A 22495-nucleotide genomic window follows, 5' to 3' on the forward strand; every position below is an offset into this window, starting at 1 on the left:
ACACCTAGTGTCATTTGGTTAGATAAGAGACTTATTGTTTTAAGAAAGGAACTTTTTAGCCCATTTAATTGTCAGAAAATCCTTTTTTTTTTTTTTAAATGAGAGATACCCAAGTGCACCTTACAGGCTCAGAAACCAGAAGACAAATCGAAACTGCCCACATGTATTATTTTGTAAAAAGTTTCATGATTTTTACTCCAAGCATTTTGGGGTCAGCAATTCTGCAGAATTCATATTCATTTGTTTCTAATCTTCCATTGCCTTGCTCTGGTGCATATATCCTGAAGAATCTTCCTCTTCTGGAAGGAGAGAAGAACATATGTCTCTGTGCTAAAACATTTGTTAGAAAAATAAATAATTTTCCCTGCCCTACACATGCCAGCTCCAGCTGGACACAAGCAGCATGAGACAAGCTGCACTGCACTGTTGTTACCTGTTTGTGGAGACAACTTGATCATCATGTCAGCTCAAAGCATTTCAGAGAAAGGAATGGAAGGAAAGTTGGACCAGCTTCTGCATTTTACCCCCTGGCTGATCAAGAGACCCGGGGGCTCTGGCGACTGAGTTTTCACCTTTGAAGTTTGGCTCGTTGTCTGCTTTTTCCCCAGTCTAAGCTCCAATCTCATGGTTCATCAATTGAAAGCCAACTAACAACAGCCACACCAAAGAAACAAAGCACCTGGCTGTCCACTGATGTATACCTTATGTTCTCATAGGTGCGCTCTTTCCTTGCACTGTTGTAAGTGGCTACCCATGATGTTGGGGGGCGGAGCGGGGATCCAGTCTGGAAGCCTAAATCACTTCATTTATAGAAGCAAAGCTTTGAATGGCTGACAGAGATCACCACAAAGTGAACAATGCCAACAGCTGGTCCAGCCACACCTCCTTGGTTTCTCTTTTCTTTCTTGAAAGAAAAGCAAAATCCCTTCAGCCTGTCTGCTTGCTGCTTACTTTTCTGAGCCCTGCTTAACTGAACTCTGACATTCTCAAAAAACATGCAGAGTAATTCAATTAAACTGAAAAGGACTTCTGGTTATAGCATGCTCAATGCACGTTCTTAGGAAAGAACCTATTTAGGGGTTTGATTTCAGTTTCTCAGTTCATGTCTTTATTCCTCCCTCTGTATGGACTGTGCAGGGCTCCTAAAACCAGGCCAACTTTCCTGGGCACGTGAGGTTACTATGGGTTGTGACAACACAGCTTTCCTTGCCTGTGAAGGGTGGGGGCGTTAAATTATAAGAGCACAGCACACCCCCTTTCACCTCTTTACTCCTAGGCTCAGGTTTCTGTGCTGTGATATCCTATGAGCCTCTCTGCTCACTCTCAGCCAATTTGTATGAGAGTCATCATTCAAGAAGCTTGCTCTACCAGGAGGAGCAGGGTTCACGGTTTGTGACATCAGAGAATCCAGACAGGAGGTTTGCATGCCAAGAGCTGGGACACACGAGGAAGCATCGAGAGGGAGCACCGCCCGCAGCTCTCCAGACCCCAGGCAGCTGGTAACGGGGTTGTGGCATAGTCCTGGGTCCAGTGCTCTCTGTGCTGATTTCTGAATGCAGAGCAGCTTTAGGGTAAGCGCATGCTTTCACTTGTCAATCAGGTTTAGGAAATGCCGTGGGTAAGACAGCACCCTTCAGCACCCCTGGAGGCATCAGGACTAGTCCTGGCTCCCGCAGGCACAGGGTCTCTAGGGGCTCCCATGCGCATGGCTTTTCTCTTCCTTCCAGAGCAGGTCAGGCTCCCTCAAGCAGTGCCTAGTCAGAACAAGAGTGTCTGTGTGAAAGCATCTGCTCGTTTGCCATGGACTTTGGAAGGGGTTAGCCAGGGAAGCATATCAGCACTCTGAAAACAATCAAATTTATATTTTATAGGAACAAATTCTCCAGGACAAGCCCTTCTACTAATGGCTAGATTGGGGAGCATGGAAGCTGTCAGAGAGAGATACAGAGAAACTAGTGGGTCAATGGAATAAGGTGAACCAAGATAGGGAGAAACACTTCTAACCTACCAGGGGCTGAGTTCACAGTACTGCCTGCAGTTAAGGATGAACTGGCACTTCACATCGGAAGACCTGTCTGCTGTTTACAACTATTGGGAGTGAATCTTTCTGTGCTAAGTGCCTGTCTCAGGGCACTTTTTATATGGAGAGATAGGGAGGAGTTTCACTGAACACTGAACAAGAATGAGATTAGGGGAAAAAAAAAGGTTTTGTCCATGTTAAAGAGATTCTTCCAATTACAAAAAAGATGTGACTGTATCATAATGCATCCAGCATAAGGGGGCTGAATTAAAATTGCCCAGGCAACCTTATCTGAGAGACTTCCTAAATCTGAGATAAGCAATATTACCGGAATGTACTTTTAATATTGTAATTTGCATGCAGTTAACAATTATAATGGTTTGGGGCTCAAAAAGAATGTCAGCCATTTATATTTGACTATATTAGGTTTGTCACGTTCTTTGAGACACTTGCATAATGGTTTTCATGCAAGTGGCTCAAAGAACTTAAGAGTCACAAGATTTCCTCTAAGGGACAAATATTGTTTCCAACCCACAGATGGAAAAACAGAGGCTTGCGCGGTGACCTGGACTTCCTGGATCAAGTAGAAAACCAGTGGTACCACTGGGAAGAGAGCCCAGGAGTCCTGACTTCATGTTTGCCTTTTTTACCAGCCTCTGCTTACCTGAATTTGACAGAGCATGAATGCAGCCAAAAGGCTATTGCTCCCCAATATACGGTAGTGTTAAAAGTCACTAGAGGTAGCGGGGTAATAGCAGTGTAGTTCTAATCTCTGTACCATGAACCTGGCTCCTTTAATGCAAAGGCTTCATGTTTGTTGACCTAATTAAATTTATTACACATGACTGTGCAGGGACCCAGATCCTCAGTCAGAAGTTCCCCATCATGGACCCTTAGGACCATTCCCTTCCTCCTTTATATTCCAAAATTGAGTGGAAGGTCCGTCAGCATAGGAGAGAACAAAGCCAGGTTAAAAACAGTCTCAGACTGCTGCTCTAACTCCAGCCCCAGTGCTAAGAAAGAACCTGGAGTCACCAACCATGCAGCACCTTTTCATACAGAGTGGCTGGGGCCACTCCAATTGAGTATAATAAATGATAAAGGAACAATATAAGCTGTGCTGTAAATAATAATGCTGTGATTCCATTGATGGCTTTTGGTGGCATTATAAATGATGGGAGAGAAGTCAGGAGGTCTTTTCACACCAGCAGACTCACACTGGAATTATAGATCTAATTTAAGTGCACTTGGGGGGTAAATTATTTATTGGATTGTAAAGCTCATGGAGATGGATGTTCGAGTAGTCAAGAGTCCTGGACTAGGTAAGCATTCCTGTCCTAATAACTGTATGTGGAATTCAGTCCTGTGCAGAAGGGCCAGCTCAACACTTCAAGGCTTATGCACCATTAAAGGTCTTCACCAGCCTGTGACTCCCACAGTTCACTGGACTACATACATGGGTGAATTGTACAATAGACCCAGGGGATGGCTGCCCTGAACTAGGTTCCATTTTCACTGTTGAACTGGAGATGGACAAAAAATTATTTTCAAGCCAATGGAGAAATAATAGATTTTTTGTGATTCCCTGGAAGAATGTTATTTTGCTGTGTTACAATGAATGAATATGATGTCCTGAGGTTACCAGTATCCATGCTTACTGGGCATAATTCTCATGTCGTTTAAAGTGTGTGTTTCTCTGTCTTAAGGGGAATACCTCAGTGGCGAGAGCACTAGATAAAACACTAAACTTTGGAGAATCGGGTTATTTCTCTCTTCCATAGACTCCCTGTGTGATGCAGCAAAAATAAGAACCTAACTCTGCCTTAGTTTCACCACCTGTAAAATGGTATAGTAGCTCTGCTGTGCCTCTCAGGGGTGTTTTGAGGATAAATGCAGAAGGATGAGGCTTGTACAAAAGTAACTAAGATATAGAACAAAATTACTGATAATGCATAAACTGCAAAGGCTTAAGGAGGTTTGCTATGTGTAAGCACCCAGCCATTTGGTGGCTTAGCTAAATTCTCTGAAGCTGCAAAGTCACAGTGGAAATCTTACGATTAGATGCTTTTTCAGCAAGATCTTCTCTTGTCAAACCAAAAATATCTCTGGGACAGACTTTCTGTAGACAGCACTTTATATTTTTGGATCTGGCTGGGAACAGAAGCTAGAAACAAGGCTTGAAAACAAGCAAAAACTGCAACGCTGTAGTATTAAAGAAGACTTAGGTTGGACTTCATATCAGGATTTAGGGAAAGCTATGGCAGGCAGAAAAAACTTATAGCAGATGGTCTGTTTTGAAACATCTTAATCTGACCCCCGTGCAATGAGGGGTCAGATTTTCATCCGACCAGTCATTTTTTAAGCTGTCTGTAACCATGGACTTGTGTTTGGTCACGGCTATAAACTGATTTCTGTGGCCAGATGAGGCAAAATTTGTCACTTCTGTCTATGCCCTTAAGGAGGAGTACGTACTAGTTAAAAAAGAGAAACAGGAGTCAGAATTCATGTCCTGGACTCTGTGTGACCTTGGGTCAGTCATTTAACTTCCCTGTACTTTAGATTTCTCATCTGTAAACTGAACATGGTAATAATTACCACTCTGATAGAGGGCTTAATTAAATCAGCCTCTATACCACTTTGGTATCCAGATACACATGACACAATAAATACAGGATATTGTTGATAAGTCTGTTTATTTTCTGAACCAGATCACTTTTTAACTAAATAGAAACCACTGAGTTCTGCTTAGTTGTGCTATAGCCCAGAGCTACACTTATTAAGATTCTTTGTATTATTAATAAAGGAGACCCTTGGGGGCAGCATAGACTTCTGTTTTATATCAGGAAAGCATATGACATGATCCATATAAACTGGAAAGCTGACTTCAGAAAGCTTTGGATCCGGTCCCTGATGGAGTAGAAGGAAAGTTTTGAATTACAGGAATGTGACATAACTAGGAATGTTACAGTAAAAGGATTTACTAGAATGCAATTGTTTTCAGAACAAGATTTCACTCCACTGTCGACCTGATAGTTGGTCTAATTAATAATATATGTTATTGGTCATCTGAGTCTGACAGTCTTCCTGCTGCGACTAGAAGTGCCAGTCAAGATTGTCTAAATTGTTTTTGTCCAAAACTTGGACTTTCAGGCCAAAAAAGGAAGAAGGAAATAGATGAAAACTTCACTTGGACTTTCAAAACAATATTGAATGATAAATATAGAAGGGCTAATAGAATGATCAGGGAATAGAACTCCTTTCTAATAAGAAGAGACTAAGAAAGTTTGGCTTTTATAACCTGCAAAATGAAGGCTATAAAGGAATATGATTGCTGTCTATAAATAGACCAGGGGGAACAAACAACAGGGAAGCAGAGGCAGTCTTTAGGCTAAAGGACAATGCTGGCATAAGAGGAAGTGGGCATAAGATGGTCATAAATACACCTGGGCTGAAAATTAGAAGTTTGTTCACCATCAGAGAAGCAAGTTGCAAGAGCAGCCATCCAGCAGGAATAGTAAGGCCAGACAGCTGAACTACTGTAACTTTAAGCAAACTACTATCATTTGAAGACAGAGCTTGTTCACTTCATAAATAAAATTATGAGCTGGTTATGGTTACCTATGATAGTAAGGGACCAAACCCAGTCACCTAGAAGATCCCTGCTGGGCCTGTGAATAATATGCTCTTTGTTACAGCCATTATGAACAATTCATGCTAGACTTCATGAAAGTTTCATGATTAACAAGCATTTTCACCAGCATTTGGCAGCTGTCAGAGTGTTTGCTACTGATAGAATAGAACAATGACCAAACTATCTGCTTTTATATGAGAAAATATTTGTGAATTGCTTTTGATATTCAGTGTACTGCTCCTGGCCCCCATTCTCTGTTCTTAAAACCTGAAATGCCCTGCACACTGTCGCTCTTGACAGTTTATGCTACTGTTAGACTGTGAACTCAATTTTGAAACATGTGTTGAACCCAATCTCAATTTACCAGAGAGCAATATGTTGCATTGCATCCCAGACAGATGCTGAGCCCAGGAGAGGTACTTGACACCTTGAAGGACTGAGCTATAGGACTTTGAATAACTCAACTTCTGCCTCTCCTGCCCCCACCAGAACAACGTGGAGTGGGGGGTTTCTTGTCAGGGGACAACAAGTGGGACAAGTTCAAAAAGAGGAAGGGATCAAGCATTTGGTTAAGATGATAGAATCCTTCTTCAGAGCAGAAGTCTGATCTGTTTGAGGAAGGGAAGTGCAAGAGGCTGGCTGTTACTATATGTCAGAAGGACTGCAGGTGAGAGAAGGTCCATGAAAGTCTGCTTTGTGTGAAAGTGCAAACCTAACTCTTGGAACTGGGGCGATGAGATAGGGGGAAGGCTCTTCCAGGTCTTCTTCTGTTTTCTGAAGTTAGCAACAATTCCTTCCTAAGTCTGCAGTCTTTCCTTGCCAACACATTGTCCTCCAAGGGGCACTTTTACATGTGCTCTGGAGGTGGGGGATGGGACAGTGCTTAAATTACAGCAGCTGTGAGAGCTGCTCAAATTAAAGTGCCACAACAACTTGTGTATCGGCATCCCCACACTTGAAATGGCGGTGGGAGTGCTTGAACTAAAGTTCATTCAATGAGCTTCAGTCCATGCACCCTCACTGCCATTTTGAAGTGCAGGGCTACTGATGCACAAAATGCAGGAGGCTGCTGAAGCATGATAATTACCACGAATAATCGAGTCTGCTCCGATGCACTGTAGTTCCAGTGCGTCGGAGCAGCCTCCCCGCTCCTGTACAGGCACTGGTCCTACTGTCTCCGGGAAACTATAGTGAGGTGTGAGAGTGACTAGAGGCTGGGACATGCAGGCATTAATTTGGGGCTAATTGGAAATCATCCATATTCCAATGGAAGATAGCAGACAAGTGAACTCAGATATGCGTCTTAAGACTCCAGAGCTAGAAACAAACAGTGACTGCACTACATCTAGACCTGAGTCCCTCTACAGCAAACTGGTGACCATCCAGAGGGGGTTAGTGGGGTCCTGGGCCAGGTTGTAACAGTGGCAACCGGTGGAATGGGCAGAAGACCTAAGTCCTATTCCTAGCTCTGCTGTGCACCTACTGCTTGCTTGGATAAGGTCTTGTCACTTCTGTTTACAGCTGGAGAAAGAGAAGCAAAGTGAGGATTATAGCAATTGCCTGCTTTGCAAACTGTGTTGTGATCTCTGGATCAAAAGTGTTATATAAGAGGTAGATATCATCATAAGGCAAAGCACCATCATTCAATCTGGGTGGCAGGCTATTCCTTAAATTCTCCCACCTTCCAATCCACAGTTAGGTGGGTTTTGATTCCTCACTCCTATGCCCCATGTAGTCAGTGCTCCAGGCCCCCAGCTGTCCTAGGTCTGTTCTCATATCAGTAACTACATAAAGGCACAGCTGGGGAATTGCTGTCGTAACCTACAACGCAAGTAGAGCAGCTTGAATTTTAAATGATTTTTTCCTCTTCTCTCTTTGCTATATTTGGGCTGCTGCGGCTCTCTCTGTATCAACTCCCAGCTCACTGGTGTCCCAACAGCTCCACACTTTAATAATTTAAAGTGATTTACGTTCCCTGAAGTACATCAAAACAGATTTATTATGATTGTTTGTGACCTGTTCCCTAAGCACTTTTCTGATGTCTGTTCCTCATTAGAGTTCACCACCCAGGTCCATTCTGAATGATAATAGGAAGGTAACTGCTATTTCTTGAAGTCAACTGCTCCTAGGAGCCAAGCATGTTAAGATAAGGACATGCAGGTCTGGGTATATTAAAACTGCTAAGGGGGTAAGGTTTTCAACAAATAATCCCTCGAATAGGTTCAAGCTAAAAGGTTGTTCCATTTCCCCCTTAATTATTCTAATTTTTTTCCTTTCCCTTATGGGAATTTGATATGAATATATCACATATTGTGGCCCACTAATTCTCTGGTGGTACCACTTCATTTCTCTGGGCACAAATCAACCTCCTTATCCACTGGGTCATTTAGTTAGCCCTCTTTTGTAGCAGTATCTGTACCAATGTATTCTGTTCTGTGGGACTGGCTCTATTTTGTGCCATACCTATCTGCTCTCAACAATTGTTCCCATTATCCTCTGCTCCAGTGTAGCTCCCTCTACATTAGACTGAGTATGACCCATTCCACATAAAAAGCAGCTTATTTATTATTTGTATCATGGTCGTATCTACTCACCCTCGGCACATTAGACGCTGTATCTACTTATAAGAGGAGAGTTCCCACACTAAGTACTGTATACAGTTTATGTGAGCAAAAATACAGGCTACATAGGGATAAGGCTCAAAGATGGAAAACTGAGGCATAGAGAAATAGAGACTTATTGAAGATCATACAGAGATTTTGAGAGAAAAGGAAGCCCTAAAGCAAGCTTTACTGAATCTCAATCCACAGTTTCACCCGCAAGATAGCATTGCTTGCTGTGTCAGTCGGACTTCTTCTGCATACTTTGGTCCACTCTTCTTTGATCTAGGCCTTTGCTTTGTGAATAATGCCTCCCTGATCTGCAACACCACACTACCCTACACAGCTCACCGAGATCTGCATTGAATCTGTGCCAGCGCATCTCTTTCAAGGCAAGTCTGCACAGTGCTGCCTGAATGAAGCCTACTTCATTCAGCATGCAGGCAAGCCCTCTCAGTTGCTCCTCTCACGTGTCAATGTGCCCCGCTCATGCTAAATAGCAGTCATGCAGAAGCATCCAAAAGGATTCCTTAAACACCCAGATTGAGGTCTGCAGATTCATCCTTGACCCTTGGCCCCCTGGATCTGAACAGCACTTCATTGTGCTCCATAGAAAGAAGACTTCAGCATCATTTTTCACTGACAGAGACTAAAATGACCAACCTGTTGCTTGCAGAAGAGTGAAAGGTCAGGCCAAGTCCACTTTGTGGCTACTTGTTTTTCTCCACAGTGACCAATTTTAGACAGTAATAGGTGCATCAATAATGTGTCTCTGTCTTTCCTTTACCGCTCAGGCTTTTTATTGATTGCAGTATTGCAGTCTCCATTTACTAGCTCAGACCCAGAAAACCAGGCTCTTGCAGTCACTCACAGCATGTTCTCTCTGTGAGCAGGATGCAAAGAGCTGAACTAATTTGGAATCACACAGGGGTCATCTGTAGGTTCAAACCCAGAGTCTTCCTGTTTTGTGGTGCTTCATAACTAAGGTTTTGGAGTTTGTATATGCCCTTGGGATTCACCTGGTAGCAGAGCTGCCGTGAATCTGTTTGCAAGCTTGGATGCAGCAGATGGAAGAGTCACTCTGAGGATTATGCGCTGTCCCTGCTCCGCAGGCACAAAACTCCAGCTGCTGCAGCTCAGGCAGTGGGAAAAGATTGAAGGCAGTAAATAGCCTTAAGGTTAGGAGATTTCTGATATGCATTTTCTGAAAGCCATCCCTAGCTGAAACCATGTTCATCCCAAGATGAGGAATGAGTCAGCCACTGAGACTGGAGCTACCAGGACCTCGCAAAAGAAAACAATAAGTAGCACATTCAGGAGAATACACAATCTACCCCAACTTCTGGGGCCAATCAGCAAAGAAAAATACTAGCCCACTGCATCACAAACCTTCTCTGACAGAGTTTCCAAACCCAAAGCACAATTAAGCTCCCCTCTGATATTCAGTAAGGGAATGTTTGAGTAATTAATTCTCATTTAACCCTGTCAGTATCCAAATTGCAGCCCAACCATCATAGGACTCCTTTCTTCACTCATGGCTTTTGCTAGTCATCTCTCTCAGAACAAGAAAAAGCTCAAAGCCATGTCTTAGGAGATCAGAGAACTGTAAAATCAGCCATGAACCTCACCCATAGCCTAGGGCTTATTAGCCCTTGGCCCCCACGTTCTTCCTAGCCTTCCCCATGCTCCCTCAGCTACCTCTCAGTTTCTCTACTTGGTAGGACCTTACTGCTCTACATTGCTTTTTTCCTCCTCATCTGGTTTCCCCCCTTCAACCAGTACCATCACCACCTGCTAATGCATTTCTGCCTGGGCTGCAGTCTTCTATAGAAGCTGCTTCTAATTGGCTGCTTGATTACAGGTGAAGGACATAATTAAGTCTGCCGTGAACTCATTCTGGGCTGCTGCTGTTGAATATATATATATATAGCCTATCACCATCTCCCTTTCTGCTTCCTCCTTTTTAGAATATGGATAGTAATGTATGCAGACTCTGCTAGGTAGTGCTTGTGACATCCAGCAGCTTAACATTTGTTTAATAGCAATATGACTGCCCTCTGTGGCAGCAGCAACTGCATGCATAAGAGAGGCCATTGTTTATTTGAAAAATTAAAACATGAATTTAAATTAATTTGTAAACACAGGAAGAAAAAAATGTCTGGGTAAGGACTGAGGAGTCATTGAGAGAAGTTCAGTGAAGATATCTGGCTGCAGTCACAAGCATAAGGAAGAACAACATCAGAGGCTTGGGTATATCAGAAAGGAATGAAAAACATGTAGTGAGCTTGATTCATTTAGTTATGCTAAGAGACCCTTTTCTGCATTTAAGCCTGTGCATTTAAGGCATTAGTTTGATCTTGAGATGTCTCAATTCAGCTTGCTAGTCCTGGGCGTATTTCCTGTGAAACTTTGTGCACAGCAGCATAACTACTGGTGGGCAACTGGGGCACAAGCCTTGGCACTGAAGTAGAGGGAGTGAAAGTACAGAGGTACTGCCAACCTGGCTGCTGCTGACACTGCCACTTGGGGTACACAACCTTCTTGTTATACCTCTGCTTGGGCAGGCCACTTAGCTGCTCTGCGCCTTAGATGTCCACCTGTACGACAAGGATAACAGCATTTACATGCAGAGCCGATTGGGAGCTTTTAAAATGGCTTCTCACTAGGAAACCTTATTCGTCAAGCAGAAAAAGATTTCTACTGTCCTGGACAGAAGTTCTGGTCAAAAGCAGAGAGAGAAAGAAAGGCATTTCTCCATACAGAATAACCAAGAGATAGACGGTTAGAGAAATCATGTAGTGTATGGGAGGCTCAAATGTATGTGTTTGCACTGGTAAATGCGGGGGACTGACTGGTTAAGCAGCAGCTCTGCAGCAAAAGACCTTGGGTTTACTGTGGATGGTAAGCTGAATATGAGCCAGTAGTGGTCCCTTGTTGTGAAGAAGGCTAATGGCATACTGGGCTGCATACGTAGCAGATAAAGGGAAGTGATTATTCCCCTCTATTTGACACTGGTGAGGCCACATCTGGAGTACTGGACCCCCCACTACAGAAAGGGTGTAGAAAAATTGGAGAGAGTCCAGTGGAAGGCAACAAAAATGGTGAAGGGGATGGGGCACATGACTGATGAGGAGGGGCTGAGGAAACTGGGCTTAGTCCGGAGAAGAGAAGACTGAGAGGGGATTTAATAGCAGCCTTCAACTACCTGAAGGGGAGGTCAAAGAGGATAGAGCTGGACTGTTGTCAGTGGTGGCAGATGACAGAACAAGGAGCAATGGTCTCAAGTTGCAGCAAGGGAAGTTTAGGTTAGATAGGATGGAAAACCTTCTCACTAGGAGGATAGTAAAGCACAGAAACAGGTGACCCAGAGAGATGATGGGCCATCTTTGGAGATTTTTAAGACCCAGCTACACAAAACCTTGGCTGGGATGACCTAGCTGGGGCTGGTCCTGCTTTCAGCAGTGGGTTGGACTAGATGGCCTCCTGAGGGTCCTTCCAACCCTGATTTTCTACGATTCTTTGATAAGACCAGGGATTTCAAAGTTAAACTACTTATATCTTAACATGATCCATGCTCACCTAGACTACTACTTGCTTTCAATTACAGGCACTGGGAGTGAATGTTAAGTAGGAAAAAGTATGCGTCCTTATCTTGAGTTAAATTGTAGTGAGCAGAAAGTAGTCTGTTGTTCCCACATGTTGAGTTTGGTCATTTAAAAAACTATGGGGAGACTAGGCTTATCTCAGTAGAGATGGTTGGGAATATCTAATCAAAATGGGTTTTTTTCAGCCAAAAAAAAAAAAACGGGGGGGGGGGGGGCTGCCAATCTTGGCTGAAATTTTTAATTGAACCCACCAACCAAATTTAATATTTTTTTAAAAAATGAAGTGTTTTGATAATATCCCATTTTCACATCCCTGATAAAGTTTCAAACTTTTAATAAGACAGATTTTTCATTATGTTTTTACATGAAAGGTTTTTAGAACAGCCCAGATCAGTGCAAAATTAAACAGTTTGATCATACCTACCTGATTTCTTTAATCACATTTTCAGTTTGTGGATGTCATCGTTTTTTAAAAATTATTGTTTTCATTCCATTTAATAACAGAAACATATTTGATTGGGTAGAATTTCTTGAGAAAAAGAAAATCCAATTCCTATCTGGCTTTTAAAATCCTCAGAAACAGGGAATGGCTGCGATTTGATTGATGCATAGGAAGGAACTTTGTTTGGCTCTCTGCTGGTAGGTAGATGAGGAAGGATGCCAAGGGTAGGGAAAGACATGAGAATACAATAGCTATGGTATTTGTCTAATACTTTAATGACCTTGATTCTAGGGCCTGCACTGCTCTAGACAAGTCACCCGTATCTCAATCTCTTACTTGTTAAATAGGAATAACAGCAATTTCTCACCTCACAGGGGTGTTTGGAGTAAAAATATATTAAGGACTGTGAGGAACTTGCATGTTTTGGCAATTGGGAAGACGGGTCACAAAAAAAAAAAAAAGACAGTTAAAAAAAATAAGAATGATTATTCCCCTCCTCTCTACCTGAATATGTTTCCAGAAATTATTTACCCATTATGCAAGTCAGGAAGTAATTTCTTCCCTCAGTCTGTACATGTGGACACAGGAAAAGATCTTTCCACTAAACCTTCCTTTACATATTGCTATGTAAGTTATACTGTGCATGGTTTTGTTCATTGTACTTCCCTCATATTATTAGCAAGTAAAAATGTTTAAAGTTATTTATGGGGAGGCAGAATCAAATTTCCCCACAGAGAATATTGGCAATAGAAAAGTCAGAATGATTTTAATCCTGTCCAGCAGAGAGAATTCCCGGTTGCTTCTGCTCGTTAGTCTTTTGTTTTGCAAAAGTTTATCTTTGGTTCCCAGTGGGTCATACTAAACTTGATTTGGTAGAATCTGATCCATGACATTTCTTCTCCTAACACAGTCTCCGCATCAGCTGGGGATGTCTTTTTCTCTCTCTCTCTCTCTTTTTTTTTTCTTGTTTCTGAGTACCAGGCAGCAAGATTGTTCCTGAAAATGAACATGAAATTCTGAGATGTCTAAATCAGCTTTCAGTATATGGGAAGGCAAAAAGGTAAGCTTCAGGTCTCCTGGATTCAACCTCTGTCTCTGCTATTGACCATGAGCAAATCATAGTATTTCTGTGCCTCAGTTTATCTATCTTTAAACATAGCTGATGATAGCTAACTAACTAATGTATGCCCCTCAGATAAAATGTGCTATATCCAAAGTTGTATTATATTATATTATTTTATATTTTATCCTGAAAATAAAAAAAAAAGAAGCTGATTTTTAAAACTGATGGAAGGAAGTACTTCTTTTATGCAGCACATAATTAACATGTGGCACTCATTGCAACAGACCTTATTGAAGCCAAGAGCTTAGGAGGATTCACAAAAGGATTAGACATTCATATGAATAATGAGAAATTCTATTAGAGAAAATAAAAAATGTATAAGGCATGGAGAACTTCATGCTTCAAGGTATAAACCAACCACTAATTGATGAGAGTTAGGAAGAAACTTCCCCCTATGGGCAGGATAATCTATGGTGGTTCATTATATGGCTTCTTGCACCTTGTTCTGAAGCATCTGGTAGTGACTAGCGATAGGATTTTGGACTAGCTGAATTATTGTTCTGATCCAGCAAGGCAATCCCTGTGCTTGTCTTTGGTGTTTTTATACCCAGATACTTAAATAGGATACACTAAATGCTGTCCTACATTTCAGTAGTGCAGTCTTAATAGAGTCAATGGAGTTGCATGATGCCCCTGAAGAATTAGGACCATCCTCTAAGATGGAAGGATGTGAAGGAGAATTGTACCTTACAATATAGTTTTCAATCACTCCTGTCTATATATTTATCCAGGTCCCATCTATATATTTATCATCCCCATCTATATATTTATCCAGGGTCTCCTACAAACGTGTTTGCATAAGACATACACCCATTTAGCAAACACATCAGGTAGCCGACAATGTTTGAAGATATTGAACAAGCAATTATGGTTCATTCGATCAAAGGCTTTCATTTGAACCAGGCTCAATTAATAGAGAAGGAATTGCCACATCTCTCCCCAAGTTCAGAAGTATCTGCAATTCAGCTTAGATTATTGCTATATTTCTGCTGCCTTTGATAGTACAAGACTGATTACAAGAAATAAGAAAAAAGGAGTGACCTTCCACATGCTTTTCCAATGGTATTTCAGCTGGTATGTTATAATCACTGTTTAATACAGAAATTGGTCTCCAGTTATTAATATAGAAATTATCACCTTCTTTGACTAATAAAATCAATAAAGGCGCCATCTTGTGAAAGAGCGAGACAACCTTCTCTCAGCTCATAATTAAATATGTCTATCTTAACTGATGCAATAATAACCTTCAGAGTTTTAGGTAATTAAATATAACAGTATATAACAGAATACCTTTCAGCTCAGTCGGTTTTACAAACTGGGGTCCCAATTCTGGAAAACATCCTTACCAAAAGCAGTGCTTAAACACACGTAGAAGCAGAAGGAGATGCTTACTAACCGCTGAAATGGAGGATGGATGTATACAGGAGAAACCAAAAGCTTTCCTGAGTCAGCAGCTACTGGTTGCGTAACAAATAGCCCTGAGATGCAGGTCCTTCTGGGCTGTTGGGAAGAAGGGCACTATAGCTTTAATTTTCAAAAATGAGTGTATGAAGTTGGGCATCTACATTTATTCTTGGGAGCTTAAATAAGTCTAAATAAGTCAACCTTTCAGTGGTTCTGGGCACCCACAGCTGTCCCTCAAGACCATGTAAGCTGCAAATATTCAGTATCTCTCTGTTTCTTGCTTTGGTGCCTACCTACAGATATACAAGTTTTGGCATATTTGTTAATGAGGAGGTTGTGGGAAGAAGAAGGTTCTGGCCAAAGAGATTAGAGCAAAACTCCTACTCTTACAAAAAGCACCATGAGATGCTCCCTATTCACACACTGCAGATAAGTTATCAGCTGTTATGGCCTCCTTTTGTAGCAAGTCACATCTACCTCAAATTATCTTCTATGTGTGCTGTGTTGGGTTTGGTACCTGTATTTCTGCCAGAAAGCTTGCTCAAGTAATCCACCATTTCTTTCTGTCTTTTCTGGCCTTGTGATGTTAATTGTTCACATTTAGTCACAATTCAGAGCAACTATTAATAAACATATACTTAAGAACGTATAAAAGGGAGGTCATCTTTGTCATCTTTGAAAACTCATGGCGAGCAGGAGAGGTCCTGGATGACTGGAAAAGGGCAAATATATTGCCCATATTTAAGAAAGGGAAAAGGTGTATCCAGGGGACTATAGACCAATCAGCTTCCTATCAGTCCCTAGAGAAAGGAGCAGATCCTCAAGGAATCCATTTCTAAGTATTTGGAAGATAAAAAGATGATTAGAACAGTCGGGATGAATTCACCAAGGGCACGTCATGCCTGACCTACCTGATTGCCTTCTATGATGAGATGACTGGCTCTATGGGTGCAGGGAGAGCAGTGGATGTGTTGTACCTTGATTTTAACAAGGTTTTTGATATGGTGTCTCACAGCATTCTCGCAGGAAAGCTAAGGAAGTATGGGCTGGATGAATGGACTGTAAGGTGGATAGAAAACTGGCTGGAGCGTCAGGCTCAGAGAGAAGTAATTAATGGCTTGATGTCTAGTTGGCAGCCGGTATCAAGTGGAGTGCCCTATAGGTCTCTCCTGGGGCCAGTTTTGTTCCATGTTTTCACCAACGACCTGGAAGATGGCATAGCATGCACCCTCAGCAAGTTTTCAGATGATGCCAAGCTGTGGGAAATAGTAGATACTCTGGAGGGTAGGGCTAGGATTCAGAATGACCTAGAAAAATTGGAAGACTGGGCCAAAAGAAATCTCATAAGGTTTAACATGGACAAGTGCAAAGTCCTGCACTTAGGACAAAAGAATCGCATGCACCAGTACAGGCTGGTGGCTGACTCTCATCTCTTCAGCCCTTACCTGGCACTAAGTTTACAAGGGATGCATTGACACATGCCCTTTAATGCACGGTAGAGTATTTTACTGCCCACTAAAGCAGCATGTAAAAACTGTGACGTTATGCTAATGTGCAGTAAGAGTCTACTGTGCATTAAATGTCACTAATAAAGTATACAAGTGTGCTACTGTGCATTGGGTATCCAGGTTGTAGCCACATTGGTGTAAAGGAAAAGGCAATCAGGACTCATAGTGGAGATGATATCTTTTATTAGACCAAGAAGATTTTTGCAAAAAAACCTGTTTAATTGCAAAGTTTTAGGCACAAACACCTTTCGCCAGGCATGGGAGAAAAGGTTGTAGAAGTTCTTCTGGGTAGAAATGAAAGTTCATACTCCATAGGATTTCACAGAGGAGTCAATAAATGGAAAACTCCTCTGGGCAGCCAGTTCATAGCTGGTATGAAGCTTCTCACCTCCTGTGAGAATCTGAGATGATGCAAATTACCTTGAAACAAAGGCAGGAGCAGGATCTTAGGTTTCAGGTGGTCACAGTTGCTTCCTGCTTGGGAAAATTAGCATAGCCTAATGTGTATTAATTGAGTACCTCATACTGGAAGTACTAAATTTAATGTGCATTAGAAAAGGTGCATTAATGCACATGTAGATGCACCCAAGGAGTCCCAACTTCTCCAGTTTATCTGCTCTGTCAGGTTTGAATGGCTTATTCTCTTGAGTTACCAAAAGCTATAAAAGCTATTTCCATAACCCATCCCGATTTTAATGACAATGAGTAACCCCAAAGCATCTTCCAACCCAATGGATTCCACTGTACTTCACAAATTTAACCAGATGATGTACCCTAAGCACAAGGATCACAAAGGAAAAACAGCCATTCTGGAGGTGAAGCACAGAAATGTTTTAACAGCATCCTCCACGGGAATGCAGTGCTCTCTGGCAGGAAGCAAGGAATACCTTTCTTCAATGGTAACATTATCTGAGAAAGTGACACCTCTTTGGGACATGTTATCCATCAGAGAGGGCCATGTAATGGTAGAGGAATATTACCATTGCCAAGGAAATGCAGTCTTCTTTTGGCCTAGTTCTCCTTATAAAACAGAATTTCCACCGTTGTTACTGGTAAACCTTTCAAGCTGAGATTCTGAGAAATATAACTTGAAATTTTCTGTCTCTATCCACCTGTTAACTTTCATCCTTGACTTGAGATCCAACAGTTTTTTGGGACACAGCTGAGCTTCTCTGTGTTCTGCCATTGATTGTTGAATGATTTCAAGCCTCTTTACTTAGGCTCCTCATTTCTGAGGGTCCAGATTGAGTCACCTGCACTCCATTTTCAGAGGTGCCATGGAGCCACCCGTATCATGGAGAAACAGAGCCAAAGTGTTTTAAGGTAGGCTCCCAAAATTAGCAGTCAGTGTTGAAAAAAATATAGCTTTAACCCCTCTTTGTTTCTGTTGTTCCATCCACAGAATGGAGATGATAATGCCTAGATGAAAGAATTATGTAAGCACCGAGTATTATTATAGGGCCAGAGCTGCAGTTGAAGTAAAATGGTGTAGCTCTGTTGAAGATAATAGAGCAATGCTGATGTATATCTGTTGAGAATCAGGCCTTTTATTATTTATTACTATTATCATCTGAACTTCAGCTGCCCCCCCATGTTTACCCATCACTGGCTTCATCACACCCCCTTTCATTTGCTGCCTTTCTGCACAATTTACATTTCAACCCCTTGGTGCTTTTTTGGATGAAAATCCTTTCATCTCTCATCATAATGTTCAATAATGACATTTCCATTTGCTTTCCTTTTCATGAGACTCCTTTTTGAAAACAGGATCTGACCTCTCCCTTTGTATTCTCCCATCAGCGAAGAATCACGTTGTGCATGAATTTAATTGACTTATTACATCTTTATAGAATTTGGTTACTTTATTTTGTATGTGTTCTTGTTTGTTTGTTTGTTAATTTCTGGGTCTTTGAGAAGTGGATTATGCAATTTCCCGAGCCTATTTCCAATTACTATTGAATCTTTGAATTGAACTGAATTTCACTGTGAAATGGAAAATAGAATGATCTTAAAATTCAACTGGAAACATGTCACTATTGTTGTTACAAGTGTTAGTGCTAATACAGAGTTTATCAGTTTTATTTTCTCCTTGTGGGGGGGAGGGGGCACACTCCTTTTCCTGCCTTGAAAGCAGCATATGGATCACAGTGAACAAAGCCTTTTTGCATCTCCTCTTTGTCCTACTATCAGGAACGGGAAACCTACCTGATCTCTATACTCACAGCCTCCTCAGATACAGTACTTTCAATGAAGTAAACTAAAATGTTTCCCATTCCCTGCAAGGAGCTAACAAAATTACTGTTGTGCTGTAGCACAGCTGAGCCGGGGGGGTAACTAGGGCAGCAGCCCCAGGTGCCACCCTTGTTAGGGAGTGCAAACATAAATCACAGTTGACACGAGGGCAGCTGCCCCATGCATTGTGGCTGTCCTGGGTGCAGAGCTGCCCTGCTATCCCTCTATTGTTATTTAACCAGATCCGTGGCTGGTATAAGTCAGAATAGCTCTATTGACTTCCATGGAATTGCATTGATTTATACTAGCTGAGAACCTGGACCAGCAGTTTAAAAAGGTAGAATTGGTTTTCCATGGTACCTTATGAAACAAAAGGCTTGGGTCCTTTCATGATGTAGGCCAGGGGCCATATGCTCAGCTTGTCTAAACAAATGATGCGCCACTGAGTAGAAGGAACTACACATATCAGGTGCAGATTTGGCCTAGATGGTCTGCTGCTCTTCTTACTTACACTAGCATTGCAATAGCATGATGCTATTTATTTTCTGCCATACATCAGTGTGAGAGTAAAGGATGAGGCCCAAAGACTGCATTGCAGGGAGGATTCCTGATGATAGATATTTTCCATCTCTAACGCTGGTGATTTTACAGTAGACAAAATACACACTGAGAGAGAGATTACGCCATTGGTGGGCTCCCGCACGTTGGACAGGATGTAGAGGAGTGATTCTTTCAGGAGGAATTCTCTTCATCTTTTGCTCTCCGTTAGCACAGCAGTAGCACTGCAGATTGTTCTCCCTTGTACTCTACTATACATCCAGCTGGCCCTCTCAGCTACTGAACTGAAGTATATATTGCCTTCGGAGAAGATTTACTAGTAGATACAAAGATTTCGTTTTGCCTGAGTGAGTTTTCCACTGGGGGGGGGGGAATGTTCTAGAGGCCTTTGTCACTGGAGATTGTAAGACACTGTACCTTTAAGAGAGAAATCTTTACGAGATTCTTGCAAAAGCTATTTAGAACCAGCTGTATGCTGCAGAAGATATTCTATAATGCTGATCAAAAATAACTCAGACACTGAATGACACAGGCCTCTGCCAGAATCCTTGGTTCAGGACAACCCCAGGGACAGCTTCGATTGATACAAAGCTCCATTGTTTTGGGTACTGCAACCTCAGACATGTCAAATGTGTTATGCTTTACCTGTGTGGCAGGAGGCCACCTTTGTTTCTCCCCCAGATCTCTGCTCTGTGACAATGTGATTAGGATGGGCCCAGCAGAGGTGACGCACCCTTACCCTCTCTCTTTAGGTAACCTGAGCTGGCTACATTCCTGAGGGAGGGGGGAACCTGCTCTCTCTGCCTCATGACTGGTATCAGCTACCTGGGTGAGGGGCATCTACCTGGTGGGCTAGAGTCTGCCCGGCAACTAGTGATGTATTTCAAATTGGTTGGCCGACATCCAACAGGTGCTGGCCTCCATTGGACCAGGTGAATGAGGTCACAGGGGCTATGTAAGTTAAGACTGCCCAGGAGGAGGGGGCAGCAGCCATGCGGGGGACTCAGAGAGGAGCTTTACCATCTGAAACTGGCTCTCTCCCCCATAACTCATGAGCTAGGAACGGCCTGCCTCCAGAGGGAACCTCCACCAGCCTCTGGAGGATGCTTGTGAGTAAGCTACTCGAGATCTGGGTAGATATCTGGCTGGCAGTAACTCAGATGCGTGATCAAAAGGCTACCTCAGCCAGACTGTTTTTCTTGATGGAATTTCTATGATAGTGTTCTATCTTGTACTCTATTTTCACCCTACCCCTGTAATCAATAAAGTTCTCCTTTGTGACCGGTATAGGAGACTTATTGAGGGGTGGGTCTAAATTATGCCTAAGAGGCCCCTTAGGTCTGCAGACTAAGGAAGACTTTCCTTTTTTGGCTCCTGATTTGGGGAAGTGCCCCAAGTGCCTGTACTGGGTGGAGTACCCGTAGGACTATTAGGCCTGTGTTTCCCCGAGGACACAGGACCGAGGAAGTCCCTTCTCAGGGTGGTGGCAGCTTACGTTACCCCCAGGCTAGTGAGTGTGCATTAGGAAGGGGGACAGATGGACGTGAGGCACCCCCAGGGAGGCACTTGGAGCCTGAAAGGTGGTCGGGTGCAGGGAGGTGGGTGGCTCAATGCAGGAGCACAACATACTGGCCCACCACAAGCTTCACCTTTTCTTTAAATCACAGGGAGACCCTTGGCAATCGTCCCCCTGCCCATGTAAAGAATCCATACCTATCCAAGGTCAGCAAAGGGAAGATATGCAAATATAAGAGCAGGTTAAGAGAGACCTCCAATTTGAGGAATCAGGGGTTCCTCCCCAGGCTACGTTTCAATAGCCTGAAGTCTGAATAATTAAAAGGTGGTCTGTAGCCTTGCCTTTAATGGAAAGAGAAGCGAGGCTGTAAATAACAGGATGTGTAGGGGAATCTTCACCTCTCTCATAGACCAGATCCCTTTAAGATCTCCCTTACATCATACAGCCAAGAAATGAATACTCTCGAGATCCTCAAATCATGAAACAAATTTGGGTTATCCTTTAGCTGAATTGGGTTGTATCCTCAGATGGTGCAAATCAAGGTAACTCCATTGTTTATTTACACCAGCTGGCCACTGAAAAAGCTCTGCGCATGCCTATGGCAAATATATCTAGGAGAAAGACTATCATTACACAGTTTAAAAAATGCTTTTGACATAATGGCAGCAATCCTTTTGTGTTCTCTTAATGCTTTATATGTACTAGGCAATTCCTTAAACTCCCTTTAACCAGCTAGCTGAACTGGTTTTGGGGCAGTTTACCATACCCAGTGTAGCACAAAGCAGCAAGAGCAAGTGGCTGAAACAGGTCCAAACTCTTTAGTTGTATAATCTGAACTTTTAAACTCTAGTTTGATTCAAATTTAATTTAAATCAATAACTTATTTATTTATTAAAACAAAAATGGGGAAGGGTTGTATTCACTACTGGAAGTTTCCTCCTGTTGCAAGCTACAAGAATAGCTAAAGCTAAATAGCTCACAGAATAATAATAATAATAAAAAAAATAACTCTTCCCATTACCCAAACCTGATTCCTCTTACAGCTCCACCTCCATAACCCATGAAAATTGAGGCACCTTGCAACACATCTTGCAGTTCAACTATCATTCTATAGCTATTGATAAGTGTTACCGTCTGATAGCTCAGTGAACTGTAGAAAATTATAATACCTCACACCTAGGAAATGCTTTGCCTCTTCAAAGCATTGTACAAAAATTAATGAGCTTCCCTAGGAAGTAAGTAGGTCGGTATTATGGTCCAGAGGAAAATGAAATGTCATGCATTATATACTGGTAGTTTGCTCTCTTTCGAATCTGCATATCACATGGCTAAAGTACCTCACTGGCTTCAATAAGGACAGTCTGGCCAAATGTTTGTGTTACAGTTCATAAGGCTTGTGTGAAAGTGGCTTGTTTGTTGTCACAAAGTGCATCAGTGCCCAGGGACATGATTTTGGGAGAATTTTACATCTGAGCTCAGTTCTTTAGACCAGTGGTCTCCAAAGTGGGGTGCACACATGCCAGGGTGTGTGCAAGACGATCTATTGGGGTGTGAGAAAAAAATATTAGAACATCTATTTATATTTTTAAATATACATATATTGGGGGTGCATGCTCAAAAATTTTTTACTGATAGGGGTGCATGATCAAAAAAGTTTGGAGACCACTGCTTTAGACCATGCTGCCCCTCGGCAATGAGTTGACCTTAGTTTTTTACTGGGCAGATCTCCACCTCAGAAGACCCACCAGCCCCATTCATAGATTTCATAGATATTAGGGCTGGAAGGGACCTCGGAAGATTATCAAGTCCAGCCCCCTGCCCAAAGGGCAGGAAGTCAGCTGGGGTCATAGGATCCC

The 22495-nt window shown here is 42.3% G+C and overlaps 1 long non-coding RNA gene across 1 annotated transcript; it reads left to right on the forward strand.

Annotated features, from left to right (window-relative positions):
• Positions 1-989: 989 nt before the first annotated feature.
• Positions 990-16915, forward strand: LOC109314155. The gene is made up of 3 exons (XR_002102227.1): positions 990-1002; positions 16428-16445; positions 16825-16915. It is a non-coding gene; the product is annotated as an uncharacterized LOC109314155 (long non-coding RNA).
• The last annotated feature ends 5580 nt before the right edge of the window (positions 16916-22495 follow it).

The sequence above is a fragment of the Crocodylus porosus genome, unplaced genomic scaffold (assembly GCF_001723895.1).
Source record: "Crocodylus porosus isolate Cpor-Errol unplaced genomic scaffold, CroPor_comp1, whole genome shotgun sequence".
NCBI lineage: Eukaryota > Metazoa > Chordata > Crocodylia > Crocodylidae > Crocodylus > Crocodylus porosus.